We start from the raw sequence: 18599 nt of genomic DNA on the forward strand, positions 1-18599 counted from the left end.
GTGGTTTTACAATATCACTTTTTTCTGTCTCTGTGTGTTCCTGCCTTTGCTGCTTCTCACATATTACAGGTATGCACGGGTGTGTTGGGAGGCCAGAGGACACACTTAGCCGTCAGTCCTCACCCCAGGAGACAGGGTTGCTCGCTGATCTGAAGTTCTCCAAGTAGAAGAGCTTGTTGGGGAAATGGGTCCTGGGGATCCTCTTCTCTCCACTTCTCCCAAGCTGAAATTAAAAGTATGGGCTACTATGTCTAACCTTTAGGTGGGTTCTGGGGAATTGAACTCAGGTCCTCACACAGGCACGGTAAGCAGTTTACTGATTGAGCATCTCCCCCGCCCTAAGTATGATTTTATTTTATTTATACAACTGGCAACATTTCAACAATTCTAAGAAACTTGTGTACCTTTGTGTGTGTGTGTGTGTGTGTGTGTGTGTGTGTGTGTGTGTGTGTGTGTTAGGTCTATGAGGGAACATTCAGTGAACCACACATAATGAAGATTGGAGAAGGCTGATGGTGAACCGAGCTGGCACGCAGATCTGAAGAAACTGTTGAACATGTAGAATGGATAAAAAAAATAGGTGAAAAACATAAAAGGTGTTACACCGGAAAAAAAAAAAGAATAAAAAAAGAAAAAAAGAAAAAGAAAAAGAAATGGAGTGTTGGTGCCATAGCCATATGCATGCATGTGTTTATACTCACACCTTATCAGGATGGACATCTGTGTGTGCATATATTATTTGTTCCAGTAAAAAATCTAGATAACAAAGGCAATGTGCATTTATTTCAGAATCTTAGGAAAAACTGAACAGCAACATCACAGGTACATTCTGTCAATAGGTTGTTAGGTAAACGGATGGAGAGCTAGGTCTTTCCTGATAATAGAACTCCACCTGGTGACGTGGGGACCATATTGGAGTGGGAACTTGGCAGTTTGCATCCCCAAATGAAAAGTCAGAGGAGTCAAGAGGCACCAATGGATGGAAAATCAAGGGGGAATTGTGTGTGTGTGTGTGTGTGTGTGTGTGTGTGTTAGGTCTGAAGTCCTGTCACATGTCTTCTCCAGTTCTGCTCTTCAATTCTTGAGACAGAATCTCTAATTGTCTCAATTGCAGTTCTTTATTGGCTACACTGGTTGGCCATTGAGGCCCAGGATTCTCAGGTCCCCACTCCTCCAGATACTCAGTATTACAAGAGCATGCTGCCATCTCTGGCATTTTATATGAACGCTGCTGTCAGAACTCAGGCCCTCAAGTTTGCATGATAAGGAATTTCCTACTGTGATTCCCACCCCACCCCCAGCCCAGGGGGGAAAGATCGATGAGAAACATTCGTGGGTCTCCTCACAACCCGCCTATTGATTTAAAAAGTACAGCAGTGGGAGCTGATAGCCTCCATGGGACCAGAATCAACCTCCCTGGTAAGGGCAGAGGACCCAGGACACCAGCGCCTCCAGGCAAATGCCTGAGATGGACACAGCTTTGCCTTTTACATTCTGGATGAGAACACACATCCTGGATTCAGTCCCGAGGAAAGCACAGATTAACCAGCTTCGGCTAAGAGAGGGAGCATGCGCAGTTCTCCACAGCTGCCACAGCAGCCGCACGAGGTTGAGGGCCTTCAGATGACAGACTGGCAGCTCCTGTAACTGAAGCCAACCCTGGCCCCAGACAGGTTCCCACCCGGGAGAGGACTGACACCGGGAAGGACGGGACAGGCTTACGGCAAGACTGTAAGATTAGAGGCCCAACGAAGGCCTTCCTGAAGTAGGGACGGCACGGTGGGTGTGAAGGCAGATTTCTTTATTATTTATCTGTGCACACGCATGCCACAGCCCATATGTGGAGGTCAGAGGACAACTTTCAGGAGTTAGTTTTCTCCTTCAGTCTTTATGTGGGTCCCAAAGAAATAAACTCAAATTGTCAGGCTTGGTGGCAAGTTCCTTCACCCACTGAGCCATCTTCTGGTCCTGGTTTTTCTAGTTTATTTATTGATTGGTTGGTTTTTTGAGACAGGATTTCTCTGTAGCTTTGGAGCCTGTCCTGTAGACCAGTCTGGCCTTGAACTCACGGAGATCCACCTGCCTCTGCCTCCAGAGTGCTGGGATTAAAGGCGTGCGTCCCCACCACCTGGCCTTCTATATTAATTAATACAAATACTGAAATATTTTGTGATAAAATTGTATACACAGAAAATTAATCTACTTTTTTGTCTATTTCTTTGTGTAAATATATATCATTAGCAGGCTTTTTATTTCCAATCTATGGATTTAAGTGCTTGCCTTTGGGAGAATATGGGAAATATTTTCTAGAGTAAAGTTCTGAGAGAGAAATAACATGTTCCTCTTAAAACGTACTGAGACTAGACAGTTACTTTAACAAAAGTAGGTTTCTAGATGTGTATTTGTTTTGTTCCCATCTTCTATACTTAATTTTTCTTATATGTCAGTTTGGAGAAAAGAATCTGTAGCTGTGGGGCTTGTGGCTGGTCCTCACTTCCATTCCCTGCAGGTTTCCTGGGCCACTACAACAAGCAAAAGGTGCAGAGAATGAAGTGTGTGCAGCCCTGTTGCTGTCAAACCTAGAGGACTGATAAGCAAAGGCCCGCCTCCACCCCATCCATCTCCCCAGCTCCCGTGCTTTTGTGAAGCCCCCTTTATCATAGCAAGGCTTCCTGTGCTCCCAGGCATTCTGATGACACATGATACATACTTCAAAGCCTCAGCCCATCAGGAAACACCATGGAGAGAAGTCATCCTGCATCCTGGGCTCTGGTTTCACCGTTTCCGGCTGCACCCCGGCCTTGCCTCACTACACAGGGCATGGCACAGGGCATGGCACAGGGCTCTGCTCTTTCCCCAAGCTTTTTCTCTTTCCTGAAGGCTTTAACTGAAGAATGGAGGAAGCCAGAGAACAGGAGACCAACCTTCTCCTCTGTCCATTCACACGGAAGCCCCCTGCCACTTATCTGCAGAGACAAGCAAGGGGATTTGTTGGCTAGCTCCAAAGAGAGGACCGGATGAGTAGCTTGGTAAAAAGGAAATAGATGAAACTTGTGTGCCTTGGAGAGAACAAATTCTGGGCACTTGCACAGACTGATTGTGTGCTGAGGAAGTCCCAGCGGCTACCACAGCGATTCAGATTCTGATGTGAAGAGAGCTTTTGATTTCATGGTTTAACATACAATGACCCACATATAATGACTGAAGCTGATTAAGTTGTTTGCTCTGGGTCAGCAACCCTTTGCTGGCTGCAGGGACTTTTACAAAGGGTCCAGAGGATGAGGACTTCGCGGGCATTGCTCGCATTCTTCCAGAGACTTCCAGAGAAGTTGCCAATACATTTCTTGTTTTAATCACTATATCCTATTAAGGGCCACTTGATACCTATTTTTTTTTTAATTAGCTTAATTTTTCAGAAAGAAGTAGCAAAGTCACAATGGGCACACTCTCCACTGGGTGGCTGACAAGTTACAAGAAGCCCACGGGGCTCACCTGGTTGTGATGAGCAGGACAGGAGTTACAGACCAGCTCTTTGATAGGAGGGTCCCCAGCCAAAGACACAAAACCAGATAGCAAGAGCGAGGGACTTAGAAGGGTGGGGAAAATGTGTCCTGTAAGACTATTTTTCAGATATTTCTATTAAAGAGATGTTGAGAGCCTGCATGCTAAAATTCAGTTTTTACTTCCTTAAAACAAAATTTGATCTAACGAAATTAGAGACTTCATGATTTTAAAAAATGTGCTGTGGCTGAGTTGAAAGTAGGAAGACAAAACACTGAGGTAAGATGCTTCTTGAGGAAGATCCTGAACATTTATGTTCTAGAATTAGAGACACACTTCTTAGCTATTAACAGACTTTCACTCCCTTTCCTGTTGATGTTTGGAAATGTAGGAATATCTATTAAAATTCTCAGTTGATGTGGATTCCATGTTAGGTTCAGCTGTCATTTTACATTGTGGGCCTCTTGCTAAATTTTTTTTCTTTTAATGTTTACATTGATGTGGTCTCCAATCAACTCTTCGGCCAGATTCATGCCCAGGCATGTGCTTGTGTATGTGAGTGTGTATGTATGCATGTAGTTCTAGACCTCTCTCTCACATGTGGAGATTGGTATGCTTTCTGCACCATGAACACACAGGATAGTTCCCATGGGTCTCTCCTGCAGCCTTCCTCATCCTCATCCTTGTCCCCAGTTCTTGCTCCGTTCTCTGCATCCTACCAATCACTAGCCTGTTTTCCTCTGTACCAATGTCGATTCAGTCATTTCTGGGCAAACTCAGCACAGGCCCTCCTGTGCCTGAGACAGCTGCACAGCCTCGCCAGCAGCTCATGGGCCACCAGTGTGTTCATCTCTTTAGCACACTGCTTGTTCACGTTAACGAATGGCTCAGGCCCTCTTCAGCAGTGATGGAGTTTTCAGTCTCCTTACCAGGAACGTAAGTGTACTGCCTTTGATTTTCAGTCATTGTGGTAAGTGTGTAATGACGCCTCATCTTGGTTTAATTTGCATTGCCCCTGTGGCTAATGATAAGCAACATTTCTCATTTTCCTATTTACCTCCTATATTTTCTCTTTTGTGAAATGTCTTTTGCCCATGGTTTAATTAGATTGTTTATTTTTTGTTTATTTGTTTATCACTGTTGAGACTTGAGAGTTCTTCATATTCAAGAGAGTAATTATTTCTAAAAGTACAATTAGATTTTTTTTTAAACCACTCTATAGTATGTCTTGTGATGTTCTTAATGGTCTTATGGACCAGAGTTTGGATTTCAAGCACATTCAATTGAGGAAAATCTGCTCTGAGAATATGAACATTTGGTACCCTCCTAGCCACAGGGGCTGGAGCTTGATCATACTTTTTACCGAAATTCTGGATATGTTTGGTTTTATACCTAAATCCTGTGGTTCATTTTGAATTAAATTTTATATAGGTGTGAAGTTTAGGCTGAAATGCATTAACTTTTCTTACAGGTGTCTAATTGTTTCAATACCAATTGTATGAGTCCTGAAAGGCCTTTAGGATTTATAAAAATATAAACTTTAGGATACTGGTAAAAGTTTCATTAAGCAATTAAATCACCTTTAATACAATTGATATTTTTGCTGTGTGGTCTCCCAAACTGTGGATGTAGTATCTTCATTTACTTATGCCTTCTCCCTTCTTCATAATCTTAGCAGATAGATCCTATGTATCTATATTTCAAAGTTTATAACTAAGGATTCCAGTTTTCTGTACAGAAAATGCGACTGTATTTTAAATGTTGGTCTCTACCAGTGTGTTTTTAGCATACTGAAATGGGACTGAATTTCATGGCTTGAGCTTTTATCTTGTGATTTGAAATTCATTACCATAATTTGTAATTTCTAATAATTGACGTATTTCTTTGAGTTATATGTGTGGATATTGTCAGCTGTGGGACAGAGTCATTTCTTCCTTTGTCTCTGTTGCTTTCCTTCTTTCTGCTTTGAATTCTTGTCCCAGCTAGACCATCTTTCCTTCTGCTCAACAAAAGCTTAACACAGGGACACTGTACTCCCATCCCAGCTTTGAAATCTATCGCACATGAAAACAAGCTTGTTTGTCATGAGAAAGAAGAGGTTCTCATCCAGAAGTGTTTGCTTGTACATGCACCCCTTCCTTTTCTAATGACATCTCTCCCAACCATCAGGCACCAGAGTAACCGGGCACTTGAGCATGACTGATAAGACTCACAGTTCGGAGGTCACAGAAAGAACTGGGAAATTCCAAGTTAAAACTTTTGCTTTAATTCTGTCTATTTCCATGAAATAATTTACCGATTCAAAATTTTATTGATTTGTTGGACAGAGAATAAGGAAAGTACTATCTTGCTTTCTGTTGTGATTTGCAAAACTGGATTAGAAGCAGACCTACCCTTCCCTAATCTTTCTTTAGTCACATAATCAAAAAGCTTTTTGAGCCCATAATGAGCCAAGACCTGCTGTGGATGGGGAGCCCAGAAGTCATGGTGGTCACCGAGGCTTGCTTTCCAGGAGCTTTGTTTGAAGAATGCTTTCCCTGTCGATGTGGGTCAATGGTGGACATTTATGGCATATGTGATATTTCTTATGGCAAGTCAGAATTTTAGTCTGTAGTTGGAGACCTTCTCTCCAGCCCCTGCCAAGCCCTGTTAGTCCAACAACCCCTTTATAAAATAAACATACACACACTTATATTACTTAAACTGCTTGGACATTAGCTCAGTCCTATCATTGTCTAGCTTTTACCCTTATATTTAGCCCATTTTTATTAATCTACACTTTGCCACGTGACTCATGGCTTACCAGTACCTTACATCTTTCTGGTCATGGCGGCGGCTGGTGGTGTCTCTTTGCCCCAGCCCTCACCTCCCAGAATTCTGCTCCTCCTTGTCCCACCTACCCTATCCTTCCTGCCTGGCTCCTGGCCAATCAGCACTTTATTTATTTTAACCAATCAGAACAACACATTTGACATACAAAATATCCCACAGCACTACCTTGACTTCAAAATTTGGATATAAGGATATGTTGCTTTGGAAAAGAGTCTCTGCTTTTGTTTCCAAAGAAAGCCAGAGGCTGTGGATTTGTTCCAGATTAAGATACATCAGGTTTGATCAGCCAAGACCACCTAAAAGGTCTCCGATGACACCATGGCCCAGATGATCCAACATCCAGAATGGTTGCAAGGCATCTGGCTCAGAGGTTTACCCTCACAGACTACTCCATAATCCTAAAATTTTCTTTGTGTCCCCATAAGATACAGTGCCCCTTCCACCAGGAAGTAGTAAGAGAAACTACACCCAAATTCCCAAATATATCAAGCTGGCTTTGGAGATGGAATTGGCTCACTCCTTCTCTAAACCCAGGCATATTACTAAAAGAAAAGGTTAAGAAATTCTTGTGTCCCAAATCAGAAGAGCCATATGGGACAGAGTAAAACCAATATTTTTATTTAAATCAGGTTGATTATAAATGTGATCTATTTCTAAAGAAAAAAAGGGCATGTGATATAGATATAATAGGATGAAAGGATAGATCAATGAACTTACTTTTAAAGAACAACAACTTGTTTAAAATTTTTTACATTGGTATAGATTTTAGTCTATTGATACAAACTTAAAGTTAATTTTGTTATACAGTATATGTATTTCATTTGAAGTATTATGTTTATGCAACTCATTTAGATTATAATGGATAATTAAGAAATACAGATCAATTAGTCTTCTATGATAGTCAAACTTATAGTCATGTTAAGTTTTCTAGGTACACATAGATATATTTCAGATAGACAGGTAATCTTCAAACACTTCAAAGGTCTACAGAATATGGCATTTAAAATATTTTTAAAATTTAGACTTTCTGGACAGTGAGACATATCTGCTCTTGGCAGCACCAATTTACTTCAGAGAGGAGGATGGGCATCGAAGACACTTCATATGGAGTTTATCTTCACCTTGGCAAAAATAGCCATTTGGGCAAGAAACTGTTCTTGCCTGGACTGCTTGATCAACTAGACATGCAGGACCCATAGGAAGGTGACCAATGAACTTTGCTTGGTGAAATGATCCTTCAGGTTCCTGCTTCGCAGAGAAAACTGTCAGACATTCTACAGGAAACTGAGAAAAGTAACTGAGAGACTCTAGCCCTGTGGGCTGAAGACAAATTCCCCAACTTTACAAAGGAACACTAGGTGACTGTCCAGGCTGCCAGCTGTCTCTGTCTACCCTGCAAGACTCCCAAAAGTTGCTTGAATCCTTCTCCTGGTTCTCAGATAATACTATATCCTTTTGAGGTCTTTGATGTGGTTAAAGACTGGATAGTTATATTTTCCTCAATTATGATAAAAGATAAGTTAGATATAAAACCTTAAACTCACAAATATAAGATAGATGAAATATCTTCTTTAATATTGTAACTGTAATTCTTGCTTGATAATTGTTTTGTTATCTGAAATTTTACTGTATAAAAGTTAAAACCTTGCTTTTTGAAAAAAAGAAAAGGGGATGTGTTATGGGATGTTCTGTATGTCAAATGTGTTGCTCTGATTGGTTAAAATAAATAAAGTGCTGATTGGCCAGTAGCCAGGCAGGAAGGATAGGGTAGGTGGGACAAGGAGGAGGAGAATTGTGGGAAGTGGAAGGCTGGGGGAGAGACACTGCCAGCCACCACCATGACAAGAAAGATGTAAGGTACTGGTAAGCCACGAGCCACGTGGCAACTTATAGACTAACAGAAATGGGTTAATTTAAGATAGAAGAAATAGATAATAAGAAGCCTGCCACGGCCATACAGTTTGTAAACAATGTAAGTCTCTGTGTGCTTACTTAGTTTGGTCTGAGCGACTGTGGGACTGGCGGGTAAGAGAGATTTGTCCTGACTGTGGGCCAGGCAGGAAAACTCTAACTACATTAGTCATTTAGGAGTTTTATAGGGAACAAAGTCACTTTTAGAGTTGAGATTCAGGGAAAAGGTGTTTTTGTTTTTATTTCCATTAACCCTCTAGAGGAAAAGGACACTGAGATTCTAAGAGAGCATGTTACCCAGGGAGGATTGAAGGAAGGTATACCAGCCAGAGGGCAGCTCAGCGGAAGGGTAGAGAGTATAGAGAAACACTGAGGAGGCAGCAAGGTCATTATGAAAATGGCCTCCATAGGCACCACATCTGCATACTTAGTCCCTAGTTGGTGAACTGTTTGGAAGGAGTAAGAGGTGTGTCCTTGTTGGAGCATATATGTCACTGGGAGTGGGTTTTGAGGTTTCAAAAGCCCACACCAGGCCCAGTGCTCCCCCGACCTGCCTGTCTACCTGCAGATCAGGATGTAGCTTTCAGCTACTTCTTCAGCACCATGCCTATCATGTGTGCCATCATGCTTCACATCATGACAATAATGTACTAACCCTCTGAAACTGTAGACCAGTCCCCAGTTAAATGCTTTCTTTTATAAGAGTTGCCTTGGTCATGGTGTCTCTCCTCAGCAATAGAATAGTGACTAAGACAAGATTCATGATGATTTATAGACCATAAATGAGGGAGAATATAAGATGATAATTAGGTGCCAATGTTTAGACTTGAACAAGTAATGAGCTGAAGGCATTATCAGACTCTGAGGACTCAAAGGAAAACAGATTCTGAAGGAAGAACTTAGACTTTTGGATTTTGAATGTTCGACTCTGATCCCAACAAGAAAATACACAAAACACTCACACAAGTGTGTATATAAATAGCACATCCACATAGTGACAACATTTAAAACAATGGGATGGGAGTGGGTTAAGATTATAAGGAAGGCCTGTGAGATGAACCAGTGAGTAAAAGGTGCTTCCTACAAAGCCTGAAATCTTGACTTCAATCTCCAGGATCTACATGATAGGAGGAGAGTACCAACTCCCAAGAGTTGTCCTTTGACCTTTGATGAAAGCTGTGGCAAGTGCATTCCCCCCAACAAATAACTAAATGCAGTAAAAAGAGAAGATGAAGAAATATAAATTGTGGGTCAAGAAGGAAATTAAGAACACAGGTCTTGAAAAACAATGGCTTTCAATGAAGTAAGAAATATGTTTAGCATACTTTTTCTATGAGCATAGAAAGATGAGCAGCTTCCTCTCATTTCTCATCATGAAATTTCTGTATGACATGTGCTTGGTGCCCTGCTGGGCAGGTCCCAAGGCTGAATAATGACTTCTATGATTATAAGTCAGACATGTCTGCCCAATCTCTAGGTTCAACCCCAACAAAACAACCAACAAATACAATCCTGACTGTCCTGAAATCCAAAGGACTCGTCCTACTTGAAATTTTTTAATTCCATGCTGGGCATGGAACCCAAGTTCTATGCATGCCACGTGAGAGCTCTCCCACCAGCCATGTCCTTTGGATTCTGTTCTACTTGGGTTCTGTTAGGCTCTCACGTCCCTTTTTAAATATCAAATAAAGCCCTAGTCCTTGTAGTTCTCTAAATTTGTTCTTTTTCTTGCTTGAGACTTGAGGGTCCTTACACAGGAAGACCTGGATTCCTTAGCAACTGGCAGACTCCCTATCCCGAGGCATACTTCCTCTGCCAGCTGGCACTTGGTATATCCCATATGGATTCAGGTATGGTCTACTCTCTTCTCTGTAAAATTTCTAATCTTTAAGGGCCGTCTCAAAACCCTCTGTTACCATGTCTGCTTCCTCAGTACAGCTCTGATCTTAGTATTTTGGCTTCCGTTTTTGTTGTCATCTGAAATACATCTGCTTGTCGTTCACATCCCTGACTAGGCAATGACCTATGGGACAGGCCTGCAGCTCACATACTTCCTGGGAGCTGCTGGATTTGTATCTGCTATAAAAAAAAAAAAAAAGCTTCATCAAGTGACTTCCTTAGTGGCGGTGATGATGATGTAATTGGCCTTCAGTAAATTATCATTTATTTTGTTGCTCAGGGCCACTCCCAGGCCCCAGAAGCAGTTCTCATGGCTGTGCAGGGGGAGTTTTTAATACCATGGTTTCTAAGTCAGAAGCAGAAAATAGTGAAGAGAAGAGGGAAAGGGAGCTTTGCTTTGCCTCAGTCTCCACCAATCAGAGTAACATCTTATCAGAGTCAAACCATCTAGGAAGCTGGCCAGGGACATGTAAGGCCTTCTTCATCAGGGGGTATTGATGTGGGATGGTCTCTCTATACATTGTGAATATGTGTTGCTACTATTGGTTAATAAAGAAGCTGTTTGGGCCTATGATAAGGCAGGATAAGAGGCAGGCAGAAATCCGAGAGAGAGAGAGGGAGAAGAAAGGCAAAATCAGGAAGATGCCATCCAGCCACCTAAGGAGTAAGATGTTGCCAGCAGACCTGTAATGCCATGACCATGTGGCAAAATATAGATTAATAGAAATGAGTTAATTTTAGACCTAATAGCTAGCTAGCAATAAGCCTGAGTCATAGACCAAACAGTTTGTAATTAATATTAAGCCTCTGAGTGGTTATTTTATAAGCTGCTGTGGGCCAGGCAGGACACGGGAAAACTTCTGGCTACAGGGTATGGGACTGGCTGCCCTGTGATGATCACTGGTCATTGAGAAAATGTCACAGGCTGCTGGCTTTCCTCTTCTTTCTTTCTTTCTTTCTTTTTTCTTTCCTTCTTTCTTTCTTTTTTTCTTTCCTTCTTTCTTTTCCTTCCTTCCTTCCTTCTTTCCCTTCTTCTTCTTCTTCTTCTTCTTCTTCTTCTTCTTCTTCTTCTTCTCTTCCTCCTCCTCCTCCTCCTCCTCCTCCTCCTCCTCCTCCTCATTATTATTATTATTTACTTTCCAATATAGACTCTCCTAGACTAATAGAACACTTGGAGGGTTGTGAACATAAGTTGAAGACTATCTCATTTGGGCCTCAGTGGACTGGTGCCCAACTGCCATCATGGCTGCTGGCTAATCGAGAGAGCTAATCAAGCAAACTTGGAAGGTGGGAGAAACTCATTAGCCAACTGTGTTCATTTCTGAATGTTGAGCCCCGGGGTGTTTGCTATTTTTGAGCATTCTTGAGTGAGTAAATGCAGAGGCTATGAGGACATCTTCCTCTGAGGAACTTAGAAGGGATTGGAAACAACGCTGGCCTTGGGAGGACTTTGTGGAGTCTGTGAAGATTTTGGCTCATCATCATATCAGATCAGATCTCAAGGGACAAAAGAAAAGGTGACCCCATGCACATGACATCATGATAGGCTTCTCCCGAGGACAATGAACCAGAAGGACAAGTCCAGGACAACTTAGAGTCAGGCTGGGCTAACATCTGTTGAAGTAAACACATGAGAGCACAGGCTCAGACGAGCTCAAGGTGGTGGCAGCATGGTTTCAATTGTACCTCAGCTTACTCTCTGGTACTCCCTCAGCATAGGTGACACATTTGGATGTGTCTGTGTTTGGCAGACGTGGCTTGGTCCATGGCCTCTGAATGCACCATCATTGGGCACAGCTCAGGGGCCATATGGTCCAAAGGATGACCGCCTTGTCAGGATGGTGTTGGCAGCATGGGGCTCCACAGTTGGCTGCCTTGAGGGAGAGTCTGAGCATCGTGTGAGGTTGGGAGCCTCAGTACCTTCTTCTGTGTTTGCTCTCCCCTCATGCTGAGCCACCACTGTTGTTCAGACTTAAATGGTCTTAACAATAAAAAATAAAACTCAGAGCCAGGTGTTGGGGTGAATGTTGAAAGACAAGAGAAGCAGAGCAAGCCATAGCCAACCTCACCTTGCCAACTCCTCAGCCAATCCGGTTTCCACAAATCCTCAGACTGAAAGCCTCTGAGTCCTCACCCAAAAGGGTCTCAGCTGAACTGCCTTAGTTCCTGTTTCCTCACACCTTATATAGCTTTCTCTGCCCTGCCATCAATTCTTGGGATTAAAGGCGTGTGTGCTTCCCAGTACTGGGATTAAAGGTGTGTGCCACCACTGCCAGGCTCTGTTTCCAGTGTGGCCTTGAACTCACTGAGATCCAGAAGGATCTCTGCCTCCCACGTGATAGGGTTAAGGATGTGTGCCACAACTGTCTGGCCTCTATGTTTAAGCTAGTGGCTGGCTCTGTACTCTGATCCTCAGACAAGTTTTATTAGGGTACACAATATATCACCACACACCACATTTACAGGTCTTAGCATCTGTACCTACTTCCTGTGGTGGCCATAGCAAAAATCTAACAAACACATGCAGAAATCCCCATACAGCCATTGACACCAAAGTCAGAAGTCCACTGTGAGCAGAGCCATGTACCTTTTAGTGACTCATGCTCCTGCATCCTCAGCCTCCTCAGCAGCTGGTAGCATCATTCTAGATTCTTGTCTGTCTTCACCTATGTGTAGGGTGACGGCTCTTTTTTTTTTAAAACAGTGGAATCAAATTAAGACTCACTCTCATGACTTCATCCTAGCTTGTTGACATCCAGAAAGACCTAATCCAGGCCATTTAGATATAAGGGCACTAGTGTGTCGGTGTCTGTCTGTGCACTTCTGAGAGGAAAGACGCACGTGCCTGTGTGCACATACATGGCAGCTAGAACATGTCAGGCATCATCCTCTGTCATTCTCTTCTTTCTTGCTTTGAGATAGGGTTTCTCCCTGAACTGGACCCCACATTTCACTGAAGCTGGCTGGTAGCTCCATCCCCCCAGTGCTGGGGTTATAGGCACGTGAAGCTCTGCCTGGCTTCTTCTGTGTGCACTCAGGATTTGAACTCAGAGCTTCATGCTTGCACAGGAAGTGTTTTTACCTGCTGAACCATCCCCTTCGCCTCATGAACATATTTTAAGGGGACGCGGTTCTACTGAAACGTGGCTTCTCTGGGGGCATCCTGCAGCTTCTCTCTCTCTGCAGTGTTTCCTCCCTTGGCAGTGACACCTTCTCACTGGAGGGTTTCTGTTGGCTTCTAGTCACAGTTCATCTTAGCTGGGCCAGAGAAGGACAAGAAAGCCGAGGGACACTGTGGTCCCATGCATGTTCTCCTCTGTCTTAGTTGCAAGAAAGCAAGATTAACTCTGCAATCACCGCTGTGATTTCCCTTTTCTTTGCTGGCCCCTGGGCAGGAAGTTCCTTGTGGTCAGGCCCCACCTACAGCTTATCAGTGGGGTCTTCTCTGTGTCCCCCCGCAGAGGGCGCTGGCACCTCCTTCCTGTAGGTCCAGAGTCCCAGAGGATGGGGACTCTACCTCCTGTAGAAGCTTGCTGATGCATGCCTCTGCACTTCACTCTCTGATGACTGCATTCTCCCTCCTGTGCACACACATCCACCAAGAAACCTGTTTGGCCTTTGGTGTGTAAAATTTCAGGACTCTTAAAAATACATAATATACAAGAGGATTTGGGGGAAAATATCTGTGGAGAAATATGAGGAAGGAAGAAAGAGTTGCTAGAAGCACCTGCAAGGAACCTATCAGCAAAGACAAAAAGGACATGTGATGTAGCTGGAGAGCTTCTCTCCAGTTGCCACCAAGCCCCCACAGTCCCACAACCCAAGTATAAAATAATCACTCAGATGCTTATATTACTTATAAACTGTATGGCCGTGGCGGGCTTCTTGTTATCTACTTCTTCTATCTTAAATGAACCCATTTCTATTAATCTATACTTTGCCACGTGGCTTGTGGCTTACCAGTACCTTACATCTCACTTGTCATGGCAGCGGCTGGCAGCTCCCTCCTCAGCCTTCCACTTCCCTGAATTCTCTCCTCTTTGTTTGTCCAGCCTATACTTCCTGCCTGGCTACTAGACAATCAGTGTTTTATTTATTAACCAATCAGAGCATCAAATTTGACATACAGAACATCCCACAGCAATGCGATACCTTCAAACCACTATACTGTCATAAGGAAATCTTGCCCAAGCCAATGAGATAATGATCCCTGGGCAGAGGTAACCCAGTGCCTCCTTAGGACAGACTGTCTTAGTCAACAGAATGCAATGGAACCACTCATGTTTACCCTAATGGCAACACCAGGAATTAATACACTTTGGAAGTAATGGAAGGAGAAATGTCATGGTATATACGTGATAGCAAAAGACATCACAGAAGACTCCACAGCCAGCTGTCTTCCATGATGCTCATGCCACTCTCTCAGAAAAAACTTCAGCCCAGGAAATCCTTGTTCAGTTTTGGATGGTGTCTCCCTTGCTGTTTATTCAGTGGGCCAGGCTATCTTACCTAAACTTTCTTGTCTTTGCCTTTATGGCCTTCCCTCTGCCTCAGCCTTCTTTTCATAGTGACACACACATTCCTGCTTTGGTGCTATTCCACTCTGAAGCAAATCTCAGTCTTTGGAGTTTGTAATTGTTCTGTAGGTTGGCAGGAAGACGTGACCAGGCTGTGGTCATTAAGTGGCATGGCTGTTGTCAAGGTTAATCCCAAGGAAGCCTGTGCGTAGCCTCTGCTGAGGGAACACTGGTTTGACTGAGTTGACTAATGAGAATCAGACTGTGGAGAGAATGGGTCCAGCACACCAGGGGTCTTGCTTGCCAAGAGAGGAGGTGCTGAGGAGCAGGGGACCAATCCCTACCTGGCAGTTGGTTTGGATGTTATTGTAATCCAGATGGGTTTGACTGGGGAAATGGGATCAGTGTAGTACTAGTACCAAAGGAAAATATGACAGAATTCAATAAATGGGTACTAGGGGAGTGATTGATGAGTTAAAAATAACTTAAAAGAATTTGCATGTGGGAGGATGTTGAAGATTAGTTCCGTCAGCAGAGAAAGCCCACACATGGGCTCTATGACAAGAAAAATGAGGGAGGAGGGTTGTGATTTATTGGCCCATATTTAGAAAAAGTATGAGTATGTCTAGGGCAGGCTCATTCTGGACTTGGCACTCTTCTGATCCCTTGGCTCAGCTCTTCTTGATGCCCCCTTCTTACCCAACTGCAGACACAAGATGGCTCTCAGCAAACACCATCACAGGTCTACTGTGCTGAATGCCAACAGCAACAGCAGCAGCAACAAATAGAGTCCTTACCAAAGAGTCCTGCTGCAACTCACCTTCTCTAGAGCAGTGTAGACCACATGGCAAGTGTGTACTCAGGGAGCTTAGCTCTCATTGGCAGTGTTCAGATCACGCAGGTGTTCCTGGACATTGGAGTCTCCAGCCAATCCACATGGATTGAAGTAAAGGGGATGCCATTACCCAGTAAGATGTCAGCAAAATTAAAAGAAGAAAAGGTACCAGTTAGACAACTAGAAACAGAATAACACACACAACAGGGGCAGAGAGCAACAGCTGCTTATTGGACAAAGATGATTCTAGAACCAAATGAACTTACAATGTCTTCTGTGTGCAGCTAACAAACACTTCTAGGGTAGGAGCATTTTGAAATGGATTTTCTGTTGCAGAATTTGAGCTAGAGCTCTAGACATGAAAATTAGGGCAGTTAATACCCCTACCTACTGAAGAGAGGGGCACTGAATGTAAGTGGACTTGAAGAGGAACACATAGCCTCTTTCCTGTATCTCAAACATCCTGTCCAGGGCACAGTGAGACACATGGAAAAGTCCCATGGCTTCATGTGAGAGATCTGATAGCTTGTCTCTTTATTTTCTCCTGTGGGGTGTGGAATAAAGACTATCTTTGCAAACCTTGTCCAAGCTTCCTGTGAGAAGGAAGGGACACAGTGGCATCATGAAATTGTAAGCGTAACATGCAGAGTGCCTCCAGGAAAGAGGCAGCATCGGAGCACATGGTTGGGAGCTTGCTTGCTATCAGGATATTTGTACTCATTTGGGGGCCACAAGAAGTAGGGATGGTAGAAGTATCTGTGTACTTCCCACAGAGGTCCCCGAGGGTCAGAGAGAGATATAAATGAGCTCCTGGATCTCACTCTAAGAATTCTTAGATGAAGGACACATCTGGGACTCTGACTCAGAGTGTGGAGTGAATTCAAGGAGAGCCAGGCAACAGCCTGTGGTAATTCCATGGGGGAGTGAAGGAGGACTAGACAGGGTGTCTTCTGGATAAGTATCCATTGATGTGGTTGATAGGGGGACCTCTGGAGAGACACACCCAAGGACAGACATGCCAGCAGAAGGATCCCTGGTGGGACCCCAGAGTGTTGCCAGGCAGAGGCAGGGAAGCAGAAGTGTCCTTCTAGAGACATCCAGTGAACTAGAGTATGCCATATTAGGGTCTCTGGAGGGGCCTAAAGACCTTCTGCAAGACCCTCTGTTATGTGACTCTCTAGCTTTGTGCTAGTCCCATTGTTCTGACAAAACCTTGATGAGATGTGATTTGCTTGTTCCTGAGACTGGAGTGCATGTTTTGACAGATGAACATGTAATTATTGGAGGCTTAAGAAGAGAGTCCAGTATGGAAAGTGCTTGCCTTGCAAGTGCAAAGACATGAGTTTGATCCCAAGAATCCCTGTGAAAAGCTAGTCATGGTGGTACATGTTTATCATTCCAGTGCTGGGGAGGAGGAGAGACAGATCTGGAACCTACAGGCCAGGCTAGCCAGCCTAGCTTACTTGATGGTGTCTAGGCCAATGGGAGACGCTGTCTCAGAAAAGAAAGCTAGACAACCCCTGGGCACATGAGGAATGGAATGGAATGACACAGGAGATTGTCCTCTGAGCTCCACTAGCATGTGCACATAACCCTGAATATACACCTTTACAGAACACACACATGTACACACATATACATATATGTATATACATGTATATATATAGAGAGTGGAGTGTAGGAGACGGGGAGGGTAGGATAGAGAAGGGGGGTAGGAGAGAGGAGGAGGAGAGGACATACATACATACATACATACATACATACATACATACAAGAGAGAGCATGATCATGGAAGAGAGGGAGGGGAGTATGCAACTGAACTATGGGTGCTGGTGAGGTAGCAATACTCACATTCATGTGGCCCTGAATTCAACCCTGGCAGCCACATACAAAACTGGCTGTGTGGCACATACCTCTTCTCTCTGCACTGGGGAAGTAGAAACAGGTATAACCTTGGGGATTACTGGCCATTATATTTTGTGGCCAGACTAGGTTCCACTGAGATAGCCTGTCTTAAAAAACAATGTAGATGGCGCCTGATAATATTTGAGGTCAATCTCTAGGACTAAACACACGTGAACACAAGTGAATACATTGGCTACACACTTGCCAAAAAAACAGGGATGGAGGGAGGAAGGAAGGAAGTGAAATTATTTGAACATCTGGAAGACAGTGAGAAGCATCAGAATGGACCTCATCAGAGGGCTTGGAGTGCAGACCGCACACGATGGGGAAAAGCAGTAGAAGAGACGGGATTACACTGTGCTTTGTGGATGGGCATTTTCCATGTCCACATCTCCAGCCTGCAGACCTGCCATCAAGCTGGCATCCTCTCAGAAGCCTGTTTTTGCCTCCTCCCTTCTTCTTCTTTCCAATGAGTTCCTGTCAGTAGCACCTCCAGACAAACTGTTGCCTTCGGGGCACTTTGTCCTTGCACTTAGGAATCATTCAAGGACATTTGGTCTTGAGTGTCTGTGCCACCCTATGGAGACAGGATGCTTTCTCCATGGCTAATTAGCTATTTGGGAAGGCAGGAAGGAAAGGGTCACTGCCTCTGGCCAAAGACCCAGCCAGAAGGTGCCCTGCACAGCAGAGTAGAACGTGTGGATTGGCGTGTGCAGGGGACAATCCGGCCTCACCTACTAGCTTGCCTTTCATGGAAACAATGGTCATTCAGGTTGCTTTATCCAACTTTTGAGAAATGCAGAAACGTGTTGTTTCTGTTCTTTCAGGAAATTGGGGTAAAGCTGTGCCCCCAGAGGGAAGAAAGCCCAGTTCTGATGACTAGGTCTTTGTAGCTATTGGTGGTGATGGGTGAGAAGACACAGCTAACATCCTGGGGACTGGTTTCTGCAGCCAAGTTTCAGTAGATCTTGGGTTCTGGGCATCCTAGGACATGTGTTAGTTTATTCTCTGTCTTGTCACAGAGGCTGAAGCCCCTTTGAAACCTTTCTCTATTCTTCCCTTCTGAGTTCTGAAGGAGCCAAATTTAGATGTTGGGATCGGGCACTGTTTTGAAAGTAGGATCTTAGTTCTTGCGAAAACTCCATTACTCTTCTGTTGTGTGTTGGCTCATCCGTCTCTGGTGCTGCCACAGGCGTTTG

General features: G+C 43.9%; 1 long non-coding RNA gene across 2 annotated transcripts in view; it reads left to right on the forward strand.

Moving 5' to 3' along the window:
* LOC118570631 overlaps positions 1-7421 on the forward strand; it is a 53728-nt gene extending 46307 nt beyond the window's left edge. For both annotated transcript variants that reach the window (XR_004943211.1, XR_004943212.1), the window contains one exon: positions 7392-7421. This is a non-coding gene — a long non-coding RNA (uncharacterized LOC118570631). The remainder of the gene's footprint in view (positions 1-7391) is intronic.
* The last annotated feature ends 11178 nt before the right edge of the window (positions 7422-18599 follow it).

Source organism: Onychomys torridus, chromosome 19 (genome assembly GCF_903995425.1).
Source record: "Onychomys torridus chromosome 19, mOncTor1.1, whole genome shotgun sequence".
Taxonomy (NCBI): domain Eukaryota; kingdom Metazoa; phylum Chordata; class Mammalia; order Rodentia; family Cricetidae; genus Onychomys; species Onychomys torridus.